The sequence below is a fragment of the Leptodactylus fuscus genome, chromosome 10 (genome assembly GCF_031893055.1).
Source record: "Leptodactylus fuscus isolate aLepFus1 chromosome 10, aLepFus1.hap2, whole genome shotgun sequence".
In the NCBI taxonomy this organism is placed as follows: Eukaryota; Metazoa; Chordata; class Amphibia; order Anura; family Leptodactylidae; genus Leptodactylus; species Leptodactylus fuscus.
This window is the reverse complement of record NC_134274.1, coordinates 64502296-64527083: the sequence shown is the minus strand read 5'-3', so window position 1 is coordinate 64527083 and position 24788 is coordinate 64502296.

The window sequence follows — 24788 nt, the reverse complement described above, 5'->3', positions numbered from 1 at the left end:
TTAAAATGAGAGGTCTGAGCCGGAATCAGACTGGGAGGTCAGAGCTGGAATCAGTAGGAGAGATCAGAGCCGGAATCAGTAGGAGAGGTCAGAGCCAGAATCAGACTGACAGGTCAGAGCCGGAATCAGACTGAGAGGTCAGAGCCGGAATAAGTATGAGAGGTCAGAGCCGGAATCAGACTGAGAGGTCAGAGCCGGAATCAGACTGAGAAGTCAGAGCCAGAATCAGACTGAGAGGTCAGAGCCAGAATCAGAATGAGAGGTCTGAGCCGGAATCAGACTGGGAGGTCAGAGCTAGAATCAGTAGGAGAGGTCAGAGCCGGAATCAGTAGGAGAGGTCAGAGCCGGAATCAGACTGAGAGGTCAGAGCCGGAATCAGACTGAGAGGTCAGAGCCGGAATCAGACTGAGAGGTCTGAGCCAGAATCAGACTGAGAAGTCAGCGCAAGAATCAGTCGGAGAAGTCGAAGCCAGAATCAGTATGAGAGGTCACAGCCAGAATACGAGTGAGAGGTCAGAGCTGGAATCAGTATGAGAGGTCAGAGCCAGAATCAGGCTGAGATGTCAGAGCCGAAATCAGACCGAGAGGTCAGAGCCAGAATCAGACTGAGAGGTCAGAGTCGGAATCAGTAGGAGAGGTCAGAGCCGGAATCAGACTGAGAGGTCAGAGCCAGAATAAGACAGAGAGGTCAGAGAAAGAATCAGTATAAGAGGTCAGAGCCAGAATCAGACTGAGAGGTCAAAGCCAGAATCAGACTGCGAAGTCAGAGCCAGAATCAGACTGAGAGGTCAGAGCCAGAATCAGAATGAGAGGTCAGAGCCAGAATCAGACTGGGAGGTCAGAGCTGGAATTAGTAGGAGAGGTCAGAGCCGGAATCAGTAGGAGAGGTCAGAGACGGAAACAGACTGAGAGGTCAGAGCCGGAATCAGACTGAGAGGTCAGAGCCGGAATAAGTAGGAGAGGTCAGAGCCGGAATCAGACTAAGAGGTCAGAGCTGGAATCAGACTGAGAGGTCAGAGCCAGAATCAGACTGAGAAGTCAGAGCCGGAATCAGACTGAAAGGTCAGAGCTAGAATCAGACTGAGAGGTTAGAGCCAGAATCAGTATGACAGGTCAGAGCTGGAATCAGACGGAGAGGTCAGAGCCGGAATGAGACTGAGAGGTCAGAGTCGGAGTCAGACTGAGAGGTCAGAGCCAGAATCCGTATGAGAGGTCAGAGCCCGAATCAGACTGAGAGGTCAGAGCCAGAATCAGAATGAGAGGTCAGAGCAAGAATCAGACTGAGAGGTCAGAGCCGGAAACAGACTTAGAGGTCAGAGCCAGAATCAGACTGAGAAGTCAGAGCCGGAATCAGACTGAAAGGTCAGAGCTAGAATCAGACTGAGAGGTTACAGCCAGAATCAGTATGACAGGTCAGAGCTGGAATCAGACTGAGAGGTCAGACCCGGAATAAGACTGAGAGGTCAGAGTCGGAGTCAGACTGAGAGGTCAGAGCCAGAATCCGTATGAGAGGTCAGAGCCCGAATCAGACTGAGAGGTCAGAGCAAGATTCAGACTGAGAGGTCAGAGCAAGAATCAGACTGAGAGGTCAGAGCCAGAATCAGAATGAGAGGTCAGAGCCAGAATTAAAATGAGAGGTCTGAGCCGGAATCAGACTGGGAGGTCAGAGCTGGAATCAGTAGGAGAGATCAGAGCCGGAATCAGTAGGAGAGGTCAGAGCCAGAATCAGACTGACAGGTCAGAGCCGGAATCAGACTGAGAGGTCAGAGCCGGAATAAGTATGAGAGGTCAGAGCCGGAATCAGACTGAGAGGTCAGAGCCGGAATCAGACTGAGAAGTCAGAGCCAGAATCAGACTGAGAGGTCAGAGCCAGAATCAGAATGAGAGGTCTGAGCCGGAATCAGACTGGGAGGTCAGAGCTAGAATCAGTAGGAGAGGTCAGAGCCGGAATCAGTAGGAGAGGTCAGAGCCGGAATCAGACTGAGAGGTCAGAGCCGGAATCAGACTGAGAGGTCAGAGCCGGAATCAGACTGAGAGGTCTGAGCCAGAATCAGACTGAGAAGTCAGCGCAAGAATCAGTCGGAGAAGTCGAAGCCAGAATCAGTATGAAAGGTCACAGCCAGAATACGAGTGAGAGGTCAGAGCCGGAATCAGTATGAGAGGTCAGAGCCAGAATCAGGCTGAGATGTCAGAGCCGAAATCAGACCGAGAGGTCAGAGCCAGAATCAGACTGAGAGGTCAGAGTCGGAATCAGTAGGAGAGGTCAGAGCCGGAATCAGACTGAGAGGTCAGAGCCAGAATAAGACAGAGAGGTCAGAGAAAGAATCAGTATAAGAGGTCAGAGCCAGAATCAGACTGAGAGGTCAAAGCCAGAATCAGACTGCGAAGTCAGAGCCAGAATCAGACTGAGAGGTCAGAGCCAGAATCAGAATGAGAGGTCAGAGCCAGAATCAGACTGGGAGGTCAGAGCTGGAATTAGTAGGAGAGGTCAGAGCCGGAATCAGTAGGAGAGGTCAGAGACGGAAACAGACTGAGAGGTCAGAGCCGGAATCAGACTGAGAGGTCAGAGCCGGAATAAGTAGGAGAGGTCAGAGCCGGAATCAGACTAAGAGGTCAGAGCTGGAATCAGACTGAGAGGTCAGAGCCAGAATCAGACTGAGAAGTCAGAGCCGGAATCAGACTGAAAGGTCAGAGCTAGAATCAGACTGAGAGGTTAGAGCCAGAATCAGTATGACAGGTCAGAGCTGGAATCAGACGGAGAGGTCAGAGCCGGAATGAGACTGAGAGGTCAGAGTCGGAGTCAGACTGAGAGGTCAGAGCCAGAATCCGTATGAGAGGTCAGAGCCCGAATCAGACTGAGAGGTCAGAGCCAGAATCAGAATGAGAGGTCAGAGCAAGAATCAGACTGAGAGGTCAGAGCCGGAAACAGACTTAGAGGTCAGAGCCAGAATCAGACTGAGAAGTCAGAGCCGGAATCAGACTGAAAGGTCAGAGCTAGAATCAGACTGAGAGGTTACAGCCAGAATCAGTATGACAGGTCAGAGCTGGAATCAGACTGAGAGGTCAGACCCGGAATAAGACTGAGAGGTCAGAGTCGGAGTCAGACTGAGAGGTCAGAGCCAGAATCCGTATGAGAGGTCAGAGCCCGAATCAGACTGAGAGGTCAGAGCAAGATTCAGACTGAGAGGTCAGAGCAAGAATCAGACTGAGAGGTCAGAGCCAGAATCAGATTGAGAGGTCAGAGCCGGAATCAGTATAAGAGGTCAGAGCCGTAATCAGTAGGAGAGGTGAGAGCCGGAATCAGACTGAGAGGTCAGAAACAGCATCAGACTGAGAGGTCAGAGCCGGAATCAGACTGAGAGGTCAGAGCCGGAATCAGACTAAGAAATCAGAGCCGGAATCAGTAGGAGAGGTCAGAGCCATAATCAGACTAAGAGGTCAGAGCCAGAATCAGACTGAGAGGTCAGGGCTTGAATCAGACTAAGAGGTCAGAGCCAGAATCAGACTGAGAGGTCAGAGCCAGAATCAGACTGAGAGGTCAGAGCCAGATTCAGACTGAAAGGTAAGAGCCGGAATCAGAAGGAGAGGTTAGAGCCAGAATCTGACTGAGAGGTCAGAGCCAGAATCAGACTGAGAGGTCAGAGCAAGATTCAGACTGAAAGGTAAGAGCCGGAATCAGACTGAGAGGTCAGGGCTTGAATCAGACTAAGAGGTCAGAGCCAGAATCAGACTGAGAGGTCAGAGCAAGAATCAGTATGAGAGGTCAGAGCCAGAATCAGTATGAGAGGTCAGAACCAGAATCAGACTGAGAGGCCAGAGCTGGAATCAGACTGAGAAGTCAGAGCCAGAATCAGACTGAGAGGTCAGAGCCGGAATCAGACTGAGAATTTAGAGCCAGAATCAGACTGAGAGGTTAGAGCCAGAATCAGAATGAGAGGTCAGAGCCGGAAACAGACTGAGATGTCAGAGCCAGAATAAGTCAGAGAGGTCAGAAATTGAATCAGTATAAGAGGTCAGAGCCAGAATCAGACTGAGAGGTCAGAGCCAGAATCAGACTGAGAGGTCAAAACCAGAATCAGACTGAGAGGTAGGAGCTGGAATCAGACTAAGAGGTCAGAGTCGGAGTCAGACTGAGAGGTCAGAGCCAGAATCCGTATGAGAGGTCAGAGCCCGAATCAGACTGAGAGGTCAGAGCCAGAATCAGAATGAGAGGTCAGAGCAAGAATCAGACTGAGAGGTCAGAGCCAGAATCAGACTGAGAAGTCAGAGCCGGAATCAGACTGAAAGGTCAGAGCTAGAATCAGACTGAGAGGTTACAGCCAGAATCAGTATGACAGGTCAGAGCTGGAATCAGACTGAGAGGTCAGAGTCGGAGTCAGACTGAGAGGTCAGAGCCAGAATCCGTATGAGAGGTCAGAGCCCGAATCAGACTGAGAGGTCAGAGCAAGAATCAGACTGAGAGGTCAGAGCAAGAATCAGACTGAGAGGTCAGAGCCAGAATCAGACTGAGAGGTCAGAGCCGGAATCAGTATAAGAGGTCAGAGCCGTAATCAGTAGGAGAGGTGAGAGCCGGAATCAGACTGAGAGGTCAGAAACAGCATCAGACTGAGAGGTCAGAGCCGGAATCAGACTGAGAGGTCAGAGCCGGAATCAGACTAAGAAATCAGAGCCGGAATCAGTAGGAGAGGTCAGAGCCATAATCAGACTAAGAGGTCAGAGCCAGAATCAGACTGAGAGGTCAGGGCTTGAATCAGACTAAGAGGTCAGAGCCAGAATCAGACTGAGAGGTCAGAGCCAGATTAAGACTGAAAGGTAAGAGCCGGAATCAGAAGGAGAGGTCAGAGCCAGAATCTGACAAAGAGGTCAGAGCCAGAATCAGACTGAGAGGTCAGAGCAAGATTCAGACTGAAAGGTAAGAGACGGAATCAGACTGAGAGGTCAGGGCTTGAATCAGACTAAGAGGTCAGAGCCAGAATCAGACTGAGAGGTCAGAGCAAGAATCAGTATGAGAGGTCAGAGCCAGAATCAGTATGAGAGGTCAGAACCAGAATCAGACTGAGAGGCCAGAGCCGGAATCAGACTGAGAAGTCAGAGCCAGAATCAGACTGAGAGGTCAGAGCCGGAATCAGACTGAGAATTTAGAGCCAGAATCAGACTGAGAGGTCAGAGCCAGAATCAGAATGAGAGGACAGAGCCGGAAATAGACTGAGATGTCAGAGCCAGAATAAGTCAGAGAGGTCAGAAATTGAATCAGTATAAGAGGTCAGAGCCAGAATCAGACTGAGAGGTCAGAGCCAGAATCAGACTGAGAGGTCAAAACCAGAATCAGACTGAGAAGTCAGAGCCGGAATCAGACTGAAAGGTCAGAGCTAGAATCAGACTGAGAGGTTACAGCCAGAATCAGTATGACAGGTCAGAGCTGGAATCAGACTGAGAGGTCAGAGTCGGAGTCAGACTGAGAGGTCAGAGCCAGAATCCGTATGAGAGGTCAGAGCCCGAATCAGACTGAGAGGTCAGAGCAAGAATCAGACTGAGAGGTCAGAGCAAGAATCAGACTGAGAGGTCAGAGCCAGAATCAGACTGAGAGGTCAGAGCCGGAATCAGTATAAGAGGTCAGAGCCGTAATCAGTAGGAGAGGTGAGAGCCGGAATCAGACTGAGAGGTCAGAGCCGGAATCAGACTGAGAGGTCAGAGCCGGAATCAGACTAAGAAATCAGAGCCGGAATCAGTAGGAGAGGTCAGAGCCATAATCAGACTAAGAGGTCAGAGCCAGAATCAGACTGAGAGGTCAGGGCTTGAATCAGACTAAGAGGTCAGAGCCAGAATCAGACTGAGAGGTCAGAGCCAGAATCAGACTGAGAGGTCAGAGCCAGATTAAGACTGAAAGGTAAGAGCCGGAATCAGAAGGAGAGGTCAGAGCCAGAATCTGACAAAGAGGTCAGAGCCAGAATCAGACTGAGAGGTCAGAGCAAGATTCAGACTGAAAGGTAAGAGACGGAATCAGACTGAGAGGTCAGGGCTTGAATCAGACTAAGAGGTCAGAGCCAGAATCAGACTGAGAGGTCAGAGCAAGAATCAGTATGAGAGGTCAGAGCCAGAATCAGTATGAGAGGTCAGAACCAGAATCAGACTGAGAGGCCAGAGCCGGAATCAGACTGAGAAGTCAGAGCCAGAATCAGACTGAGAGGTCAGAGCCGGAATCAGACTGAGAATTTAGAGCCAGAATCAGACTGAGAGGTCAGAGCCAGAATCAGAATGAGAGGACAGAGCCGGAAAAAGACTGAGATGTCAGAGCCAGAATAAGTCAGAGAGGTCAGAAATTGAATCAGTATAAGAGGTCAGAGCCAGAATCAGACTGAGAGGTCAGAGCCAGAATCAGACTGAGAGGTCAAAACCAGAATCAGACTGAGAGGTAGGAGCTGGAATCAGACTAAGAGGTCAGAGCCGGAATCAGACTGAGAGGTCAGAGTCGGAATCAGTAGGAGAGGTCAGAGCCGGAATCAGACTAAGAGGTCAAAGCCAGAATCAGACTGAGAGGTCAGAGCCAGAATCAGACTGAGAGGTCAAAACCAGAATCAGACTGAGAGGTAGGAGCTGGAATCAGACTAAGAGGTCAGAGCCGGAATCAGACTGAGAGGTCAGAGCCGGAATCAGTAGGAGAGGTCAGAGCCGGAATCAGACTAAGAGGTCAGAGCCGGAATCAGACTGAGAGGTCAGAGCCAGAATCAGACTGAGAAGTCAGAGTAAGAATCAGACTGAGAGGTTAGAGCCAGAATCAGTATGACAGGTCAGAGCCGGAATCAGACTGAGAGGGCAGAGACGGATTAAGTATGAAATATCAGAGCCGGAATAAGACTGACAGGTCAGAGCCGGAATCAGACTGAGAGGTCAGAGTCGGAATCAGTAGGAGAGGTCAGAGCCGGAATCAGAGTAAGAGGTCAAAGCCAGAATCAGACTGAGAGGTCAGAGCCAGAATCAGACTGAGAGGTCAAAACCAGAATCAGACTGAGAGGTAGGAGCTGGAATCAGACTAAGAGGTCAGAGCCGGAATCAGACTGAGAGGTCAGAGCCGGAATCAGTAGGAGAGGTCAGAGCCGGAATCAGACGAAGAGGTCAGAGCCGGAATCAGACTGAGAGGTCAGAGCCAGAATCAGACTGAGAAGTCAGAGTAAGAATCAGACTGAGAGGTTAGAGCCAGAATCAGTATGACAGGTCAGAGCCGGAATCAGACTGAGAGGGCAGAGACGGATTAAGTATGAAATATCAGAGCCGGAATAAGACTGACAGGTCAGAGCCGGAATCAGACTGAGAGGTCAGAGCAGGAATCAGACTGAGAGGTCAGAGCCAGAATCAGACTGAGAGGTCAGAGCCAGAATCAGACTGAGAGGGCAGAGCCAGAATCAGACTGAGAAGTCAGAGCCGGAATCAGACTGAAAGGTCAGAGCTAGAATAAGACTGAGAGGTTAGAGACAGAATCAGTATGACAGGTCAAAGCTGGAATCAAACGGAGAGGTCAGAGCCGGAATAAGACTGAGAGGTCAGAGTCGGAGTCAGACTGAAAAGTCAGAGCCAGAATCCGTATGAGAGGTCAGAGCCCGAATCAGACTGAGAGGTCAGAGCCAGAATCAGAATGAGAGGTCAGAGCAAGAATCAGACTGAGAGGTCAGAGCCGGAAACAGACTGAGAGGTCAGAGCCAGAATCAGACTGAGAGGTCAAAACCAGAATGAGACTGAGAGGTCAGAGCTGGAATCAGACTAAGAGGTCAGACCGGAATCAGACTGAGAGGTCAGAGACGGAATCAGTAGGAGAGGTGAGAGCCGGAATCAGACTAAGAGGTAAGAGCCAGAATCAGGCTGAGAGGTCAGAGCCGGAATCAGACTGAGAAGTCAGAGCCAGAATCAGTATAAGAGGTCAGAGCCAGAATCAGGCTGAGAGGTCGGAGCCAGAATCAGTATGAGAGGTCAAAGCCGGAATCAGACTGAGAGGTCAGAGCCAGAATCAGACTGAGAAGTCAGAGCCAGAATCAGACTGAGAGGTTAGAGCCAGAATCAGTATGACAGGTCAGAGCCGGAATCAGACTGAGAGGTCAAAGCCGGAAACAGACTGAGAGGTCAGAGCCAGAATAAGACAGAGAGGTCAGAGAAAGAATCAGTATAAGAGGTCAGAGCCAGAATCAGACAGAGAGGTCAGAGCCAGAATCAAACTAAGAGGTCAGAGACGGATTACGTATGAGATATCAGAGCCGGAATCAGACTGAGAGGTCAGAGCCGGAATCAGTATGAGAGGTCAGAGCCGGAATCAGATTGAGAGGTCAGAGCCAGAATCAGACTGAGAGGTCGGAGCCAGAATCAGACTGAGAAGTCAGAGCCAGAATCAGACTGAGAGGTTAGAGCAAAAATCAGTATGACTGGTCAGAGCCGGAATCAGACTGAGAGGTCAGAGCCGGAATCAGACTGAGAGGTCAGAGCCAGAATAAGACTGAGAGGTCAGAGCCGGAATCAGTAGGAGAGGCCAGAGCCGGAATCAGACTAAGAGGTCAGAGCCGGAATCAGGCTGAGAAGTCAGAGCCGGAATCAGACTGAGAAGTCAGAGCCAGAATCAGTATGAGAGGTCAGAGCCAGAATCAGGCTGAGAGGTCCAAGCCAGAATCAGTATGAGAGGTCAAAGCCGGAATCAGACTGAGAGGTCAGAGCCAGAATCAGACTGAGAGGTCAGAGCCGGAATCAGACTAAGAAGTCAGAGCTGGAATAAGACTCTGAGGTCAGAGCCGGAATCAGACTGAGATGTCAGAGCCAGAATCAGTACAAGAGGTCAGAGCCAGAATCATATTGAGGGGTCAGAGCCGGAATCAGACTGAGAGGTCAGAGCCAGAATAAGACTGAGAGGTCAGAGCCGGAATCAGTAGGAGAGGTCACGTCCCGAATCACACTAAGAGGTCAGAGCTGGAATCAGACTGAGTGGTTAGAGCCGGAATCAGACTGAGAGGTCGGAGCCGGAATCAGACTAAGAGGTCAGAGCCGGAATTAGTATAAGAGGTCAGAGCCGTAATCAGTAGGAGAGGTCAGAGCCGGAATTAGTATAAGAGGTCAGAGCCGTAATCAGTAGGAGAGGTCAGAGCCGGAATCAGACTGAGAGGTCAGAAACAGCATCAGACTGAGAGGTCAGAGCCGGAATCAGACTGAGAGGTCAGAGCCGAAATCAGACTAAGAAATCAGAGCCGGAATCAGTAGGAGAGGTCAGAGCCGGAATCAGTACGAGAGGTCAGAGCCATAATCAGACTGAGAGGTCAGAGCAAGAATCAGACTGAGAAGTCAGAGCCAGAATCAGTATGAGAGGTCAGAGCCAGAATTAGAATCAGAGGTCAGAGCCGGAATCAGACTGAGAGGTCAGAGCCGGAAACAAACTGAGAGGTCAGAGCCAAACTCAAACTGAGAGGTCAGAGCCAGAATCAGACTGAGAGGTCAGAGCCAGAATCAGACTGAAAGGTCAGAGCCGGAATCAGACTGAGAGGTCAGAGCCGGAATCAGACTGAGAGGTCAGAGCAGGAATCAGACTGAGAGGTCAAAGCCGGAATCAGACAAAGAGGTCAGAGCCGGAATAAGACTGTGAGGTCAGAGCCGGAATCAGACTGAGAGGTCAGAGCCGGAATCAGACTGAGAGGTCAGAGCAGGAATCAGACTGAGAGGTCAAAGCCGGAATCAGACAAAGAGGTCAGACCCGGAATAAGACTGTGAGGTCAGAGCCGGAATAAGACTGTGAGGTCAGAGCCGGAATCAGACTGAGAAGTAAGAGCCAGAAACAGTACAAGAGGTCAGAGCCAGAATCATATTGAGTGGTCAGAGCCAGAATCAGACTGAGAGGTCACAGCCGGAATCAGTAGGAGAGGTCAGAGCCGGAATCAGACTCAGAGGTCAGAGCTGGAATCAGACTGAGAGGTCAGACCCGGAATCGGACTGAGAGGTCAGAGCCATAATCAGACTGAGAAGTCAGAGCCAGAATCAGACTAAGAAGTCAGAGCCGGAATCAGACTGAGAGGTCAGAGCCAGAATCAGACTGAGAAGTCAGAGCCAGAATCAGTATGAAAGGTTAGAGCTAGAATCAGACTGAGAGGTTAGAGCTGGAATAAGACTGAGAGGTCAGAGTCGGAGTCAGACTGAGAGGTCAGAGCCAGAATCAGTATGAGAGGTCAGAGCCCGAATCAGACTGAGAGGTCAGAGCCAGAATCAGAATGAGAGGTCAGAGCCAGAATCAGAATGAGAGGTAAGAGCAAGAATCAGACTGAGAAGTCAGAGCCAGAATCAGTATGAGAGGTCAGAGCCAGAATTAGAATCAGAGGTCAGAGCCGGAATCAGACTGAGAGGTCTGAGCCAGAATCAAACTGAGAAGTCAGAGCCGGAATCAGACTGAAAAGTCAGAGCCAGAATAAGACTGAGAAGTTAGAGCCAGAATCAGTATGACAGGTCAGAGCTGGAATCAGACTGAGAGGTCAGAGCCGGAATAAGACAAAGAGGTCAGAGCCGGAATAAGACTGTGAGGTCAGAGCCGGAATCAGACTGAGAGGTCAGAGCCGGAATCAGACTGAGAGGTCAGAGTTGGATTCAGACTGAGAGGTCAAAGCCGGAATCAGACAAAGAGGTCAGAGCCGGAATAAGACTGTGAGGTCAGAGCCGGAATAAGACTGAGAGGTCAGAGCCGGAATCAGACTGAGAAGTAAGAGCCAGAAACAGTACAAGAGGTCAGAGCCAGAATCATATTGAGGGGTCAGAGCCGGAATCAGACTGAGTGGTCAGAGCCAGAATCAGACTGAGAGGTCAGAGCCGGAATCAGTAGGAGATGTCAGAGCCGGAATCAGACTCAGAGGTCAGAGCTGGAATCAGACTGAGAGGTCAGACCCGGAATCAGACTGAGAGGTCAGAGCCAGAATCAGACTGAGAAGTCAGAGCCAGAATCAGACGAAGAAGTCAGAGCCAGAATCAGTATGAAAGGTTAGAGCTAGAATCAGACTGAGAGGTTAGAGCCGGAATAAGACTGAGAGGTCAGAGTCGGAGTCAGACTGAGAGGTCAGAGCCAGAATCAGTATGAGAGGTCAGAGCCCGAATCAGACTGGGAGGTCAGAGCCAGAATCAGAATGAGAGGTCAAAGCCAGAATCAGAATGAGAGGTAAGAGCAAGAATCAGACTGAGAGGTCAGAGCCGGAATCAGACTGAGAGGTCTGAGCCAGAATCAAACTGAGAAGTCAGAGCCGGAATCAGACTGAAAAGTCAGAGCCAGAATAAGACTGAGAGGTTAGAGCCAGAATCAGTATGACAGGTCAGAGCTGGAATCAGACTGAGAGGTCAGAGCCAGAATCAGACTTAGAAGTCAGAGCCGGAATCAGACTGAAAGGTCAGAGCTAGAATCAGACTGAGAGGTTAGAGCCAGAATCAGTATGACAGGTCAGAGCTGGAATCAGACGGAGAGGTCAGAGCCGGAATGAGACTGAGAGGTCAGAGTCGGAGTCAGACTGAGAGGTCAGAGCCAGAATCCGTATGAGAGGTCAGAGCCCGAATCAGACTGAGAGGTCAGAGCCAGAATCAGAATGAGAGGTCAGAGCAAGAATCAGACTGAGAGGTCAGAGCCGGAAACAGACTTAGAGGTCAGAGCCAGAATCAGACTGAGAAGTCAGAGCCGGAATCAGACTGAAAGGTCAGAGCTAGAATAAGACTGAGAGGTTAGAGCCAGAATCAGTATGACAGGTCAGAGCTGGAATCAGACGGAGAGGTCAGAGCCAGAATAAGACTGAGAGGTCAGAGTCGGAGTCAGACTGAGAGGTCAGAGCCAGAATCCGTATGAGAGGTCAGAGCCCGAATCAGACTGAGAGGTCAGAGCCAGAATCAGAATGAGAGGTCAGAGCAAGAATCAGACTGAGAGGTCAGAGCCGGAAACAGACTGAGAAGTCAGAGCCAGAATCATACTGAGAAGTCAGAGCCGGAATCAGACTGAAAGGTCAGAGCTAGAATCAGACTGAGAGGTTAGAGCCAGAATCAGTATGACAGGTCAGAGCTGGAATCAGACTGAGAGGTCAGAGCCGGAATAAGACTGAGAGGTCAGAGTCGGAGTCAGACTGAGAGGTCAGAGCCAGAATCCGTATGAGAGGTCAGAGCCCGAATCAGACTGAGAGGTCAGAGCAAGAATCAGACTGAGAGGTCAGAGCAAGAATCAGACTGAGAGGTCAGAGCCAGAATCAGACTCAGAGGTCAGAGCCGGAATCAGTAGGAGAGGCCAGATCCGGAATCAGACTAAGAGGTCAGAGCTGGAATCAGACTGAATGGTCAGAGCCAGAATAAGACTGAGAGGTCGGAGCCGGAATCAGACTAAGAGGTCAGAGCCGGAATCAGTATAAGAGGTCAGAGCCGTAATCAGTAGGAGAGGTCAGAGCCGGAATCAGACTGAGAGGTCAGAAACAGCATCAGACTGAGAGGTCAGAGCCGGAATCAGACTGAGAGGTCAGAGCCGGAATCAGACTAAGAAATCAGAGCCGGAATCAGTAGGAGAGGTCAGAGCCATAATCAGACTAAGAGGTCAGAGCCAGAATCAGACTGAGAGGTCAGAGCAAGAATCAGACTGAGAAGTCAGAGCCAGAATCAGTATGAGTAGTCAGAGCCAGAATCAGTATCAGAGGTCAGAGCCGGAATCAGAAGGAGAGGTCAGAGCCGGAATCAGACTGAGAGGTCAGAGCCAGAATCTGACTGAGAGGTCAGAGCCAGAATCAGACTGAGAGGTCAGAGCCAGATTCAGACTGAAAGGTAAGAGCCGGAATCAGACTGAGAGGTCAGGGCTTGAATCAGACTAAGAGGTCAGAGCCAGAATTAGACTGAGAGTTTAGAGCAAGAATCAATATGAGAGGTCAGAGCCAGAATCAGTATGAGAGGTCAGAACCAGAATCAGACTGAGAGGCCAGAGCCGGAATCAGACTGAGAAGTCAGAGCCAGAATCAGACTGAGAGGTCAGAGCCGGAATCAGACTGAGAATTTAGAGCCAGAATCAGACTGAGAGGTCAGAGCCAGAATCAGAATGAGAGGTCAGAGCCGGAAACAGACTGAGATGTCAGAGCCAGAATAAGTCAGAGAGGTCAGAGAAAGAATCAGTATAAGAGGTCAGAGCCAGAATCAGACTGAGAGGTCAAAGCCAGAATCAGACTGAGAGGTCAGAGCCAGAATCAGACTGAGAGGTCAAAACCAGAATCAGACTGAGAGGTAGGAGCTGGAATCAGACTAAGAGGTCAGAGCCGGAATCAGACTGAGAGGTCAGAACCGGAATTAGTAGGAGAGGTCAGAGCCGGAATCAGACTAAGAGGTCAGAGCCGGAATCAGACTGAGAGGTCAGAGCCAGAATCAGAATGAGAGGTCAGAGCCAGAATCAGAATGAGAGGTAAGAGCAAGAATCAGACTGAGAGGTCAGAGCCGGAATCAGACTGAGAGGTCTGAGCCAGAATCAAACTGAGAAGTCAGAGCCGGAATCAGACTGAAAAGTCAGAGCCAGAATAAGACTGAGAGGTTAGAGCCACAATCAGTATGACAGGTCAGAGCTGGAATCAGACTGAGAGGTCAGAGCCGGAATAAGACAAAGAGGTCAGAGCCGGAATAAGACTGTGAGGTCAGAGCCGGAATCAGACTGAGAGGTCAGAGCCGGAATCAGACTGAGAGGTCAGAGCAGGATTCAGACTGAGAGGTCAAAGCCGGAATCAGACAAAGAGGTCAGAGCCGGAATAAGACTGTGAGGTCAGAGCCGGAATAAGACTGAGAGGTCAGAGCCGGAATCAGACTGAGAAGTAAGAGCCAGAAACAGTACAAGAGGTCAGAGCCAGAATCATATTGAGGGGTCAGAGCCGGAATCAGACTGAGTGGTCAGAGCCAGAATCAGACTGAGAGGTCAGAGCCGGAATCAGTAGGAGAGGTCAGAGCCGGAATCAGACTCAGAGGTCAGAGCTGGAATCAGACTGAGAGGTCAGACCCGGAATCAGACTGAGAGGTCAGAGCCAGAATCAGACTGAGAAGTCAGAGCCAGAATCAGACGAAGAAGTCAGAGCCAGAATCAGTATGAAAGGTTAGAGCTAGAATCAGACTGAGAGGTTAGAGCCGGAATAAGACTGAGAGGTCAGAGTCGGAGTCAGACTGAGAGGTCAGAGCCAGAATCAGTATGAGAGGTCAGAGCCCGAATCAGACTGGGAGGTCAGAGCCAGAATCAGAATGAGAGGTCAAAGCCAGAATCAGAATGAGAGGTAAGAGCAAGAATCAGACTGAGAGGTCAGAGCCGGAATCAGACTGAGAGGTCTGAGCCAGAATCAAACTGAGAAGTCAGAGCCGGAATCAGACTGAAAAGTCAGAGCAAGAATAAGACTGAGAGGTTAGAGCCAGAATCAGTATGACAGGTCAGAGCTGGAATCAGACTGAGAGGTCAGAGCCAGAATCAGACTTAGAAGTCAGAGCCGGAATCAGACTGAAAGGTCAGAGCTAGAATCAGACTGAGAGGTTAGAGCCAGAATCAGTATGACAGGTCAGAGCTGGAATCAGACGGAGAGGTCAGAGCCGGAATGAGACTGAGAGGTCAGAGTCGGAGTCAGACTGAGAGGTCAGAGCCAGAATCCGTATGAGAGGTCAGAGCCCGAATCAGACTGAGAGGTCAGAGCCAGAATCAGAATGAGAGGTCAGAGCAAGAATCAGACTGAGAGGTCAGAGCCGGAAACAGACTTAGAGGTCAGAGCCAGAATCAGACTGAGAAGTCAGAGCCGGAATCAGACTGAAAGGTCAGAGCTAGAATAAGACTGAGAGGTTAGAGCCAGAATCAGTATGACAGGTCAGAGCTGGAATCAGACGGAGAGGTCAGAGCCAGAATAAGACTGAGAGGTCAGAGTCGGAGTCAGACTGAGAGGTCAGAGCCAGAATCCGTATGAGAGGTCAGAGCCCGAATCAGACTGAGAGGTCAGAGCCAGAATCAGAATGAGAGGTCAGAGCAAGAATCAGACTGAGAGGTCAGAGCCGGAAACAGACTGAGAAGTCAGAGCCAGAATCATACTGAGAAGTCAGAGCCGGAATCAGACTGAAAGGTCAGAGCTAGAATCAGACTGAGAGGTTAGAGCCAGAATCAGTATGACAGGTCAGAGCTGGAATCAGACTGAGAGGTCAGAGCCGGAATAAGACTGAGAGGTCAGAGCAAGAATCAGACTGAGAGGTCAGAGCAAGAATCAGACTGAGAGGTCAGAGCCAGAATCAGACTGAGAGGTCAGAGCCAGAATCAGACTCAGAGGTCAGAGCCGGAATCAGTAGGAGAGGCCAGATCCGGAATCAGACTAAGAGGTCAGAGCTGGAATCAGACTGAATGGTCAGAGCCAGAATAAGACTGAGAGGTCGGAGCCGGAATCAGACTAAGAGGTCAGAGCCGGAATCAGTATAAGAGGTCAGAGCCGTAATCAGTAGGAGAGGTCAGAGCCGGAATCAGACTGAGAGGTCAGAAACAGCATCAGACTGAGAGGTCAGAGCCGGAATCAGACTGAGAGGTCAGAGCCGGAATCAGACTAAGAAATCAGAGCCGGAATCAGTAGGAGAGGTCAGAGCCATAATCAGACTAAAAGGTCAGAGCCAGAATCAGACTGAGAGGTCAGAGCAAGAATCAGACTGAGAAGTCAGAGCCAGAATCAGTATGAGTAGTCAGAGCCAGAATCAGTATCAGAGGTCAGAGCCGGAATCAGAAGGAGAGGTCAGAGCCGGAATCAGACTGAGAGGTCAGAGCCAGAATCTGACTGAGAGGTCAGAGCCAGAATCAGACTGAGAGGTCAGAGCCAGATTCAGACTGAAAGGTAAGAGCCGGAATCAGACTGAGAGGTCAGGGCTTGAATCAGACTAAGAGGTCAGAGCCAGAATTAGACTGAGAGTTCAGAGCAAGAATCAATATGAGAGGTCAGAGCCAGAATCAGTATGAGAGGTCAGAACCAGAATCAGACTGAGAGGCCAGAGCCGGAATCAGACTGAGAAGTCAGAGCCAGAATCAGACTGAGAGGTCAGAGCCGGAATCAGACTGAGAATTTAGAGCCAGAATCAGACTGAGAGGTCAGAGCCAGAATCAGAATGAGAGGTCAGAGCCGGAAACAGACTGAGATGTCAGAGCCAGAATAAGTCAGAGAGGTCAGAGAAAGAATCAGTATAAGAGGTCAGAGCCAGAATCAGACTGAGAGGTCAAAGCCAGAATCAGACTGAGAGGTCAGAGCCAGAATCAGACTGAGAGGTCAAAACCAGAATCAGACTGAGAGGTAGGAGCTGGAATCAGACTAAGAGGTCAGAGCCGGAATCAGACTGAGAGGTCAGAACCGGAATTAGTAGGAGAGGTCAGAGCCGGAATCAGACTAAGAGGTCAGAGCCGGAATCAGACTGAGAGGTCAGAGCCGGAATCAGACTGAGAGGTCAGAGCCAGAATCAGACTGAGAAGTCAGAGTAAGAATCAGTATGACAGGTCAGAGCCGGAATCAGACTGAGAGGTCAGAGCCAGAATCAGACTGAGAGGGCAGAGACGGATTAAGTATGAAATATCAAAGCCGGAATAAGACTGACATTTCAGAGTCGGAATCAGACTTAGAGGTCAGAGCAGGAATCAGACTGAGAGGGCAGAGCCAGAATCAGACTGAGAAGTCAGAGCCAGAATCAGACTGAGAGGTCAGAGCCGGAATGGGTATGAGAGGTCAGCCGGAATCAGACTGAGAGGTCAGAGCCGGAAACAGACTGAGAGGTCAGAGCCAGAATCAGACTGAGAGGTCAAAACCAGAATGAGACTGAGAGGTCAGAGCTGGAATCAGACTAAGAGGTCAGACCCGGAATCAGACTGAGAGGTCAGAGCCGGAATCAGTAGGAGAGGTGAGAGCCGGAATCAGACTAAGAGGTAAGAGCCAGAATCAGGCTGAGAGGTCAGAGCCGGAATCAGACTGAGAAGTCAGAGCCAGAATCAGACTGAGATGTCAGAGCCCGAATCAGACTGAGAGGTCAGAGCCAGAATCAGAATGAGAGGTCAGAGCAAGAATCAGACTGAGAAGTCAGAGCCAGAATCAGACTGAGAGGTCAGAGCCAGAATCAGACTGAGAGGTCAAAACCAGAATGAGACTGAGAGGTCAGAGCCGGAATCAGACTAAGAGGTAAGAGCCAGAATCAGGCTGAGAGGTCAGAGCCGGAATCAGACTGAGAAGTCAGAGCCAGAATCAGACTGAGAGGTCAGAGCCGGAATAAGTATGAGAGGTCAGAGCCGGAATCAGACTGAGAGGTCAGAGCCGGAATCAGACTGAGAAGTCAGAGCCAGAATCAGACTGAGAGGTCAGAGCCGGAATTAGAATGAGAGGTCTGAGCCGGAATCAGACTGGGAGGTCAGAGCTGGAATCAGTAGGAGAGGTCAGAGCCGGAATCAGTAGGAGAGGTCAGAGCCAGAATCAGACTGAGAGGTCAGAGCCGGAATCAGACTGAGAGGTCAGAGCCGGAATAAGTATGAGAGGTCAGAGCCGGAATCAGACTGAGAGGTCAGAGCCGGAATCAGACTGAGAAGTCAGAGCCAGAATCAGACTGAGAGGTCAGAGCCAGAATCAGAATGAGAGGTCTGAGCCGGAATCAGACTGGGAGGTCAGAGCTGGAATCAGTAGGAGAGGTCAGAGCCGGAATCAGTATGAGAGGTCAGAGCCGGAATCAGACTGAGAGGTCAGAGCCGGAATCAGACTGAGAGGTCAGAGTCGGAATCAGACTGAGAGGTCTGAGCCAGAATTAGACTGAGAAGTCAGCGCAAGAATCAGTCGGAGAAGTCGAAGCCAGAATCAGTATGAGAGGTCACAGCCAGAATACGAGTGAGAGGTCAGAGCCGGAATCAGTATGAGAGGTCAGAGCCAGAATCAGGCTGAGATGTCAGAGCCGAAATCAGACCGAGAGGTCAGAGCCAGAATCAGACTGAGAGGTCAGAGTCGGAATCAGTAGGAGAGGTCAGAGCCGGAATCAGACTGAGAGGTCAGAGCCAGAATAAGACAGAGAGGTCAGAGAAAGAATCAGTATAAGAGGTCAGAGCCAGAATCAGACTGAGAGGTCAAAGCCAGAATCAGACTGCGAAGTCAGAGCCAGAATCAGACTGAGAGGTCAGAGCCAGAATCAGAATGAGAGGTCAGAGCCAGAATCAGACTGGTAGGTCAGAGCAGGAATTAGTAGGAGAGGTCAGAGCCGGAATCAGTAGGAGAGGTCAGAGACGGAAACAGACTGAGAGGTCAGAGCCGGAATCAGACTGAGAGGTCAGAGCCGGAATAAGTAGGAGAGGTCAGAGCCGGAATCAGACTAAGAGGTCAGAGCTGGAATCAGACTGAGAGGTCAGAGCCAGAATCAGACTGAGAAGTCAGAGCCGGAATCAGACTGAAAGGTCAGAGCTAGAATCAGACTGAGAGGTTAGAGCCAGAATCAGTATGACAGGTCAGAGCTGGAATCAGACGGAGAGGTCAGAGCCGGAATGAGACTGAGAGGTCAGAGCCGGAATGAGACTGAGAGGTCAGAGTCGGAGTCAGACTGAGAGGTCAGAGCCAGAATCCGTATGAGAGGTCAGAGCCCGAATCAGACTGAGAGGTCAGAGCCAGAATCAGAATGAGAGGTCAGAGCAAGAATCAGACTGAGAGGTCAGAGCCGGAAACAGACTTAAAGGTCAGAGCCAGAATCAGACTGAGAAGTCAGAGCCGGAATCAGACTAAAAGGTCAGAGCTAGAATCAGACTGAGAGGTTAGAGCCAGAATCAGTATGACAGGTCAGAGCTGGAATCAGACGGAGAGGTCAGAGCCGGAATAAGACTGAGAGGTCAGAGTCGGAGTCAGACTGAGAGGTCAGAGCCAGAATCCGTATGAGAGGTCAGAGCCCGAATCAGACTGAGAGGTCAGAGCCAGAATCAGAATGAGAGGTCAGAGCAAGAATCAGACTGAGAGGTCAGAGCCGGAAACAGACTGAGAGGTCAGAGCCAGAATCAGACTGAGAAGTCAGAGCCGGAATCAGACTGAGAGGTCAGAGCTAGAATCAGACTGAGAGGTTACAGCCAGAATCAGTATGACAGGTCAGAGCTGGAATCAGACTGAGAGGTCAGACCCGGAATAAGACTGAGAGGTCAGAGTCGGAGTCAGACTGAGAGGTCAGAGCCAGAATCCGTATGAGAGGTCAGAGCCCGAATCAGACTGAGAGGTCAGAGCAAGAATCAGACTGAGAGGTCAGAGCAAGAATCAGACTGAGAGGTCAGAGCCAGAATCAGACTGAGAGGTCAGAGCCGGAATCAGTATAAGAGGTCAGAGCCGTAATCAGTAGGAGAGGTGAGAGCCGGAATCAGACTGAGAGGTCAGAAACAGCATCAGACTGAGAGGTCAGAGCCGGAATCAGACTGAGAGGTCAGAGCCGGAATCAGACGAAGAAATCAGAGCCGGAATCAGTAGGAGAGGTCAGAGCCATAATCAGACTAAGAGGTCAGAGCCAGAATCAGACTGAGAGGTCAGGGCTTGAATCAGACTAAGAGGTCAGAGCCAGAATCAGACTGAGAGGTCAGAGCCAGATTCAGACTGAAAGGTAAGAGCCGGAATCAGAAGGAGAGGTCAGAGCCAGAATCTGACTGAGAGGTCAGAGCCAGAATCAGACTGAGAGGTCAGAGCAAGATTCAGACTGAAAGGTAAGAGCCGGAATCAGACTGAGAGGTCAGGGCTTGAATCAGACTAAGAGGTCAGAGCCAGAATCAGACTGAGAGGTCAGAGCAAGAATCAGTATGAGAGGTCAGAGCCAGAATCAGTATGAGAGGTCAGAACCAGAATCAGACTGAGAGGCCAGAGCCGGAATCAGACTGAGAAGTCAGAGCCAGAATCAGACTGAGAGGTCAGAGCCGGAATCAGACTGAGAATTTAGAGCCAGAATCAGACTGAGAGGTCAGAGCCAGAATCAGAATGAGAGGTCAGAGCCGGAAACAGACTGAGATGTCAGAGCCAGAATAAGTCAGAGAGGTCAGAAATTGAATCAGTATAAGAGGTCAGAGCCAGAATCAGACTGAGAGGTCAGAGCCAGAATCAGACTGAGAGGTCAAAACCAGAATCAGACTGAGAGATAGGAGCTGGAATCAGACTAAGAGGTCAGAGTCGGAGTCAGACTGAGAGGTCAGAGCCAGAATCCGTATGAGAGGTCAGAGCCCGAATCAGACTGAGAGGTCAGAGCCAGAATCAGAATGAGAGGTCAGAGCAAGAATCAGACTGAGAGGTCAGAGCCGGAAACAGACTGAGAGGTCAGAGCCAGAATCAGACTGAGAAGTCAGAGCCGGAATCAGACTGAAAGGTCAGAGCTAGAATCAGACTGAGAGGTTACAGCCAGAATCAGTATGACAGGTCAGAGCTGGAATCAGACTGAGAGGTCAGAGTCGGAGTCAGACTGAGAGGTCAGAGCCAGAATCCGTATGAGAGGTCAGAGCCCGAATCAGACTGAGAGGTAAGAGCAAGAATCAGACTGAGAGGTCAGAGCAAGAATCAGACTGAGAGGTCAGAGCCAGAATCAGACTGAGAGGTCAGAGCCGGAATCAGTATAAGAGGTCAGAGCCGTAATCAGTAGGAGAGGTGAGAGCCGGAATCAGACTGAGAGGTCAGAAACAGCATCAGACTGAGAGGTCAGAGCCGGAATCAGACTGAGAGGTCAGAGCCGGAATCAGACTAAGAAATCAGAGCCGGAATCAGTAGGAGAGGTCAGAGCCATAATCAGACTAAGAGGTCAGAGCCAGAATCAGACTGAGAGGTCAGAGCCAGAATCAGACTGAGAGGTCAGAGCCAGATTAAGACTGAAAGGTAAGAGCCGGAATCAGAAGGAGAGGTCAGAGCCAGAATCTGACAAAGAGGTCAGAGCCAGAATCAGACTGAGAGGTCAGAGCAAGATTCAGACTGAAAGGTAAGAGACGGAATCAGACTGAGAGGTCAGGGCTTGAATCAGACTAAGAGGTCAGAGCCAGAATCAGACTGAGAGGTCAGAGCAAGAATCAGTATGAGAGGTCAGAGCCAGAATCAGTATGAGAGGTCAGAACCAGAATCAGACTGAGAGGCCAGAGCCGGAATCAGACTGAGAAGTCAGAGCCAGAATCAGACTGAGAGGTCAGAGCCGGAATCAGACTGAGAATTTAGAGCCAGAATCAGACTGAGAGGTCAGAGCCAGAATCAGAATGAGAGGTCAGAGCCGGAAACAGACTGAGATGTCAGAGCCAGAATAAGTCAGAGAGGTCAGAAATTGAATCAGTATAAGAGGTCAGAGCCAGAATCAGACTGAGAGGTCAGAGCCAGAATCAGACTGAGAGGTCAAAACCAGAATCAGACTGAGAGGTAGGAGCTGGAATCAGACTAAGAGGTCAGAGCCGGAATCAGACTGAGAGGTCAGAGTCGGAATCAGTAGGAGAGGTCAGAGCCGGAATCAGACTAAGAGGTCAAAGCCAGAATCAGACTGAGAGGTCAGAGCCAGAATCAGACTGAGAGGTCAAAACCAGAATCAGACTGAGAGGTAGGAGCTGGAATCAGACTAAGAGGTCAGAGCCGGAATCAGACTTAGAGGTCAGAGCCGGAATCAGTAGGAGAGGTCAGAGCCGGAATCAGACTAAGAGGTCAGAGCCGGAATCAGACTGAGAAGTCAGAGCCGGAATCAGACTGAGAGGTCAGAGCCAGAATCAGACTGAGAAGTCAGAGTAAGAATCAGACTGAGAGGTTAGAGCCAGAATCAGTATGACAGGTCAGAGACGGAATCAGACTGAGAGGGCAGAGACGGATTAAGTATGAAATATCAGAGCCGGAATAAGACTGACAGGTCAGAGCCGGAATCAGACTGAGAGGTCAGAGCAGGAATCAGACTGAGAGGTCAGAGCCAGAATCAGACTGAGAGGTCAGAGCCAGAATCAGACTGAGAGGGCAGAGCCAGAATCAGACTGAGAAGTCAGAGCCGGAATCAGACTGAAAGGTCAGAGCTAGAATAAGACTGAGAGGTTAGAGACAGAATCAGTATGACAGGTCAAAGCTGGAATCAAACGGAGAGGTCAGAGCCGGAATAAGACTGAGAGGTCAGAGTCGGAGTCAGACTGAAAAGTCAGAGCCAGAATCCGTATGAGAGGTCAGAGCCCGAATCAGACTGAGAGGTCAGAGCCAGAATCAGAATGAGAGGTCAGAGCAAGAATCAGACTGAGAGGTCAGAGCCGGAAACAGACTGAGAGGTCAGAGCCAGAATGAGACTGAGAGGTCAGAGCTGGAATCAGACTAAGAGGTCAGACCCGGAATCAGACTGAGAGGTCAGAGCCGGAATCAGTAGGAGAGGTGAGAGCCGGAATCAGACTAAGAGGTAAGAGCCAGAATCAGGCTGAGAGGTCAGAGCCGGAATCAGACTGAGAAGTCAGAGCCAGAATCAGTATGAGAGGTCAAAGCCGGAATCAGACTGAGAGGTCAGAGCCAGAATCAGACTGAGAGGTCACAGCCAGAATAAGACAGAGAGGTCAGAGAATGAATCAGTATAAGAGGTCAGAGGCGGAATCAGACTGAGAGGTCCGAGCCAGAATCAGACTGAGAGGATAGAGCCAGAATCAGACTAAGTGGTCAGAGCCGGAATCAGACAGAGAGGTCAGAGCCAGAATCAGACTGAGAAGTCAGAGCCAGAATCAGACTGAGAGGTCAGAGAAAGAATCATTATAAGAGGTCAGAGCCAGAATCAGACAGAGAGGTCAGAGCCAGAATCAAACTAAGAGGTCAGAGACGGATTACGTATGAGATATCAGAGCCGGAATCAGACTGAGAGGTCAGAGCCGGAATCAGTATGAGAGGTTAGAGCCGGAATCAGATTGAGAGGTCAGAGCCAGAATCAGACTGAGAGGTCGGAGCCAGAATCAGACTGAGAAGTCAGAGCCAGAATCAGACTGAGAGGTTAGAGCAAGAATCAGTATGACTGGTCAGAGCCAGAATAAGACTGAGAGGTCAGAGCCAGAATCAGACTGAGAGGTCAGAGCCAGAATAGGACTGAGAGGTCAGAGCCGGAATCAGTAGGAGAGGCCAGAGCCGGAATCAGACTAAGAGGTCAGAGCCGGAATCAGGCTGAGAAGTCAGAGCCGGAATCAGACTGAGAAGTCAGAGCCAGAATCAGTATGAGAGGTCAGAGCCAGAATCAGGCTGAGAGGTCCAAGCCAGAATCAGTATGAGAGGTCAAAGCCGGAATCAGACTGAGAGGTCAGAGCCAGAATCAGACTGAGAGGTCAGAGCCGGAATCAGACTAAGAAGTCAGAGCTGGAATAAGACTCTAAGGTCAGAGCCGGAATCAGACTGAGATGTCAGAGCCAGAATCAGTACAAGAGGTCAGAGCCAGAATCATATTGAGGGGTCAGAGCCGGAATCAGACTGAGAGGTCAGAGCCAGAATAAGACTGAGAGGTCAGAGCCGGAATCAGTAGGAGAGGTCACTTCCCGAATCAGACTAAGAGGTCAGAGCTGGAATCAGACTGAGTGGTTAGAGCCGGAATCAGACTGAGAGGTCGGAGCCGGAATCAGACTAAGAGGTCAGAGCCGGAATTAGTATAAGAGGTCAGAGCCGTAATCAGTAGGAGAGGTCAGAGCCGGAATCAGACTGAGAGGTCAGAAACAGCATCAGACTGAGAGGTCAGAGCCGGAATCAGACTGAGAGGTCAGAGCCGAAATCAGACTAAGAAATCAGAGCCGGAATCAGTAGGAGAGGTCAGAGCCGGAATCAGTACGAGAGGTCAGAGCCATAATCAGACTGAGAGGTCAGAGCAAGAATCAGACTGAGAAGTCAGAGCCAGAATCAGTATGAGAGGTCAGAGCCAGAATTAGTATCAGAGGTCAGAGCCGGAATCAGACTGAGAGGTCAGAGCCGGAAACAGACTGAGATGTCAGAGCCAAACTCAAACTGAGAGGTCAGAGCCAGAATCAGACTGAGAGGTCAGAGCCAGAATCAGACTGAAAGGTCAGAGCCGGAATCAGACTGAGAGGTCAGAGCCGGAATCAGACTGAGAGGTCAGAGCAGGAATCAGACTGAGAGGTCAAAGCCGGAATCAGACAAAGAGGTCAGAGCCGGAATAAGACTGTGAGGTCAGAGCCGGAATCAGACTGAGAGGTCAGAGCCGGAATCAGACTGAGAGGTCAGAGCAGGAATCAGACTGAGAGGTCAAAGCCGGAATCAGACAAAGAGGTCAGACCCGGAATAAGACTGTGAGGTCAGAGCCGGAATAAGACTGTGAGGTCAGAGCCGGAATCAGACTGAGAAGTAAGAGCCAGAAACAGTACAAGAGGTCAGAGCCAGAATCATATTGAGGGGTCAGAGCCGGAATCAGACTGAGTGGTCAGAGCCAGAATCAGACTGAGAGGTCAGAGCCGGAATCAGTAGGAGAGGTCAGAGCCGGAATCAGACTCAGAGGTCAGAGCTGGAATCAGACTGAGAGGTCAGACCCAGAATCAGACTGAGAGGTCAGAGCCATAATCAGACTGAGAAGTCAGAGCCAGAATCAGACTAAGAAGTCAGAGCCGGAATCAGACTGAGAGGTCAGAGCCAGAATCAGACTGAGAAGTCAGAGCCAGAATCAGTATGAAAGGTTAGAGCTAGAATCAGACTGAGAGGTTAGAGCTGGAATAAGACTGAGAGGTCAGAGTCGGAGTCAGACTGAGAGGTCAGAGCCAGAATCAGTATGAGAGGTCAGAGCCCGAATCAGACTGAGAGGTCAGAGCCAGAATCAGAATGAGAGGTCAGAGCCAGAATCAGAATGAGAGGTAA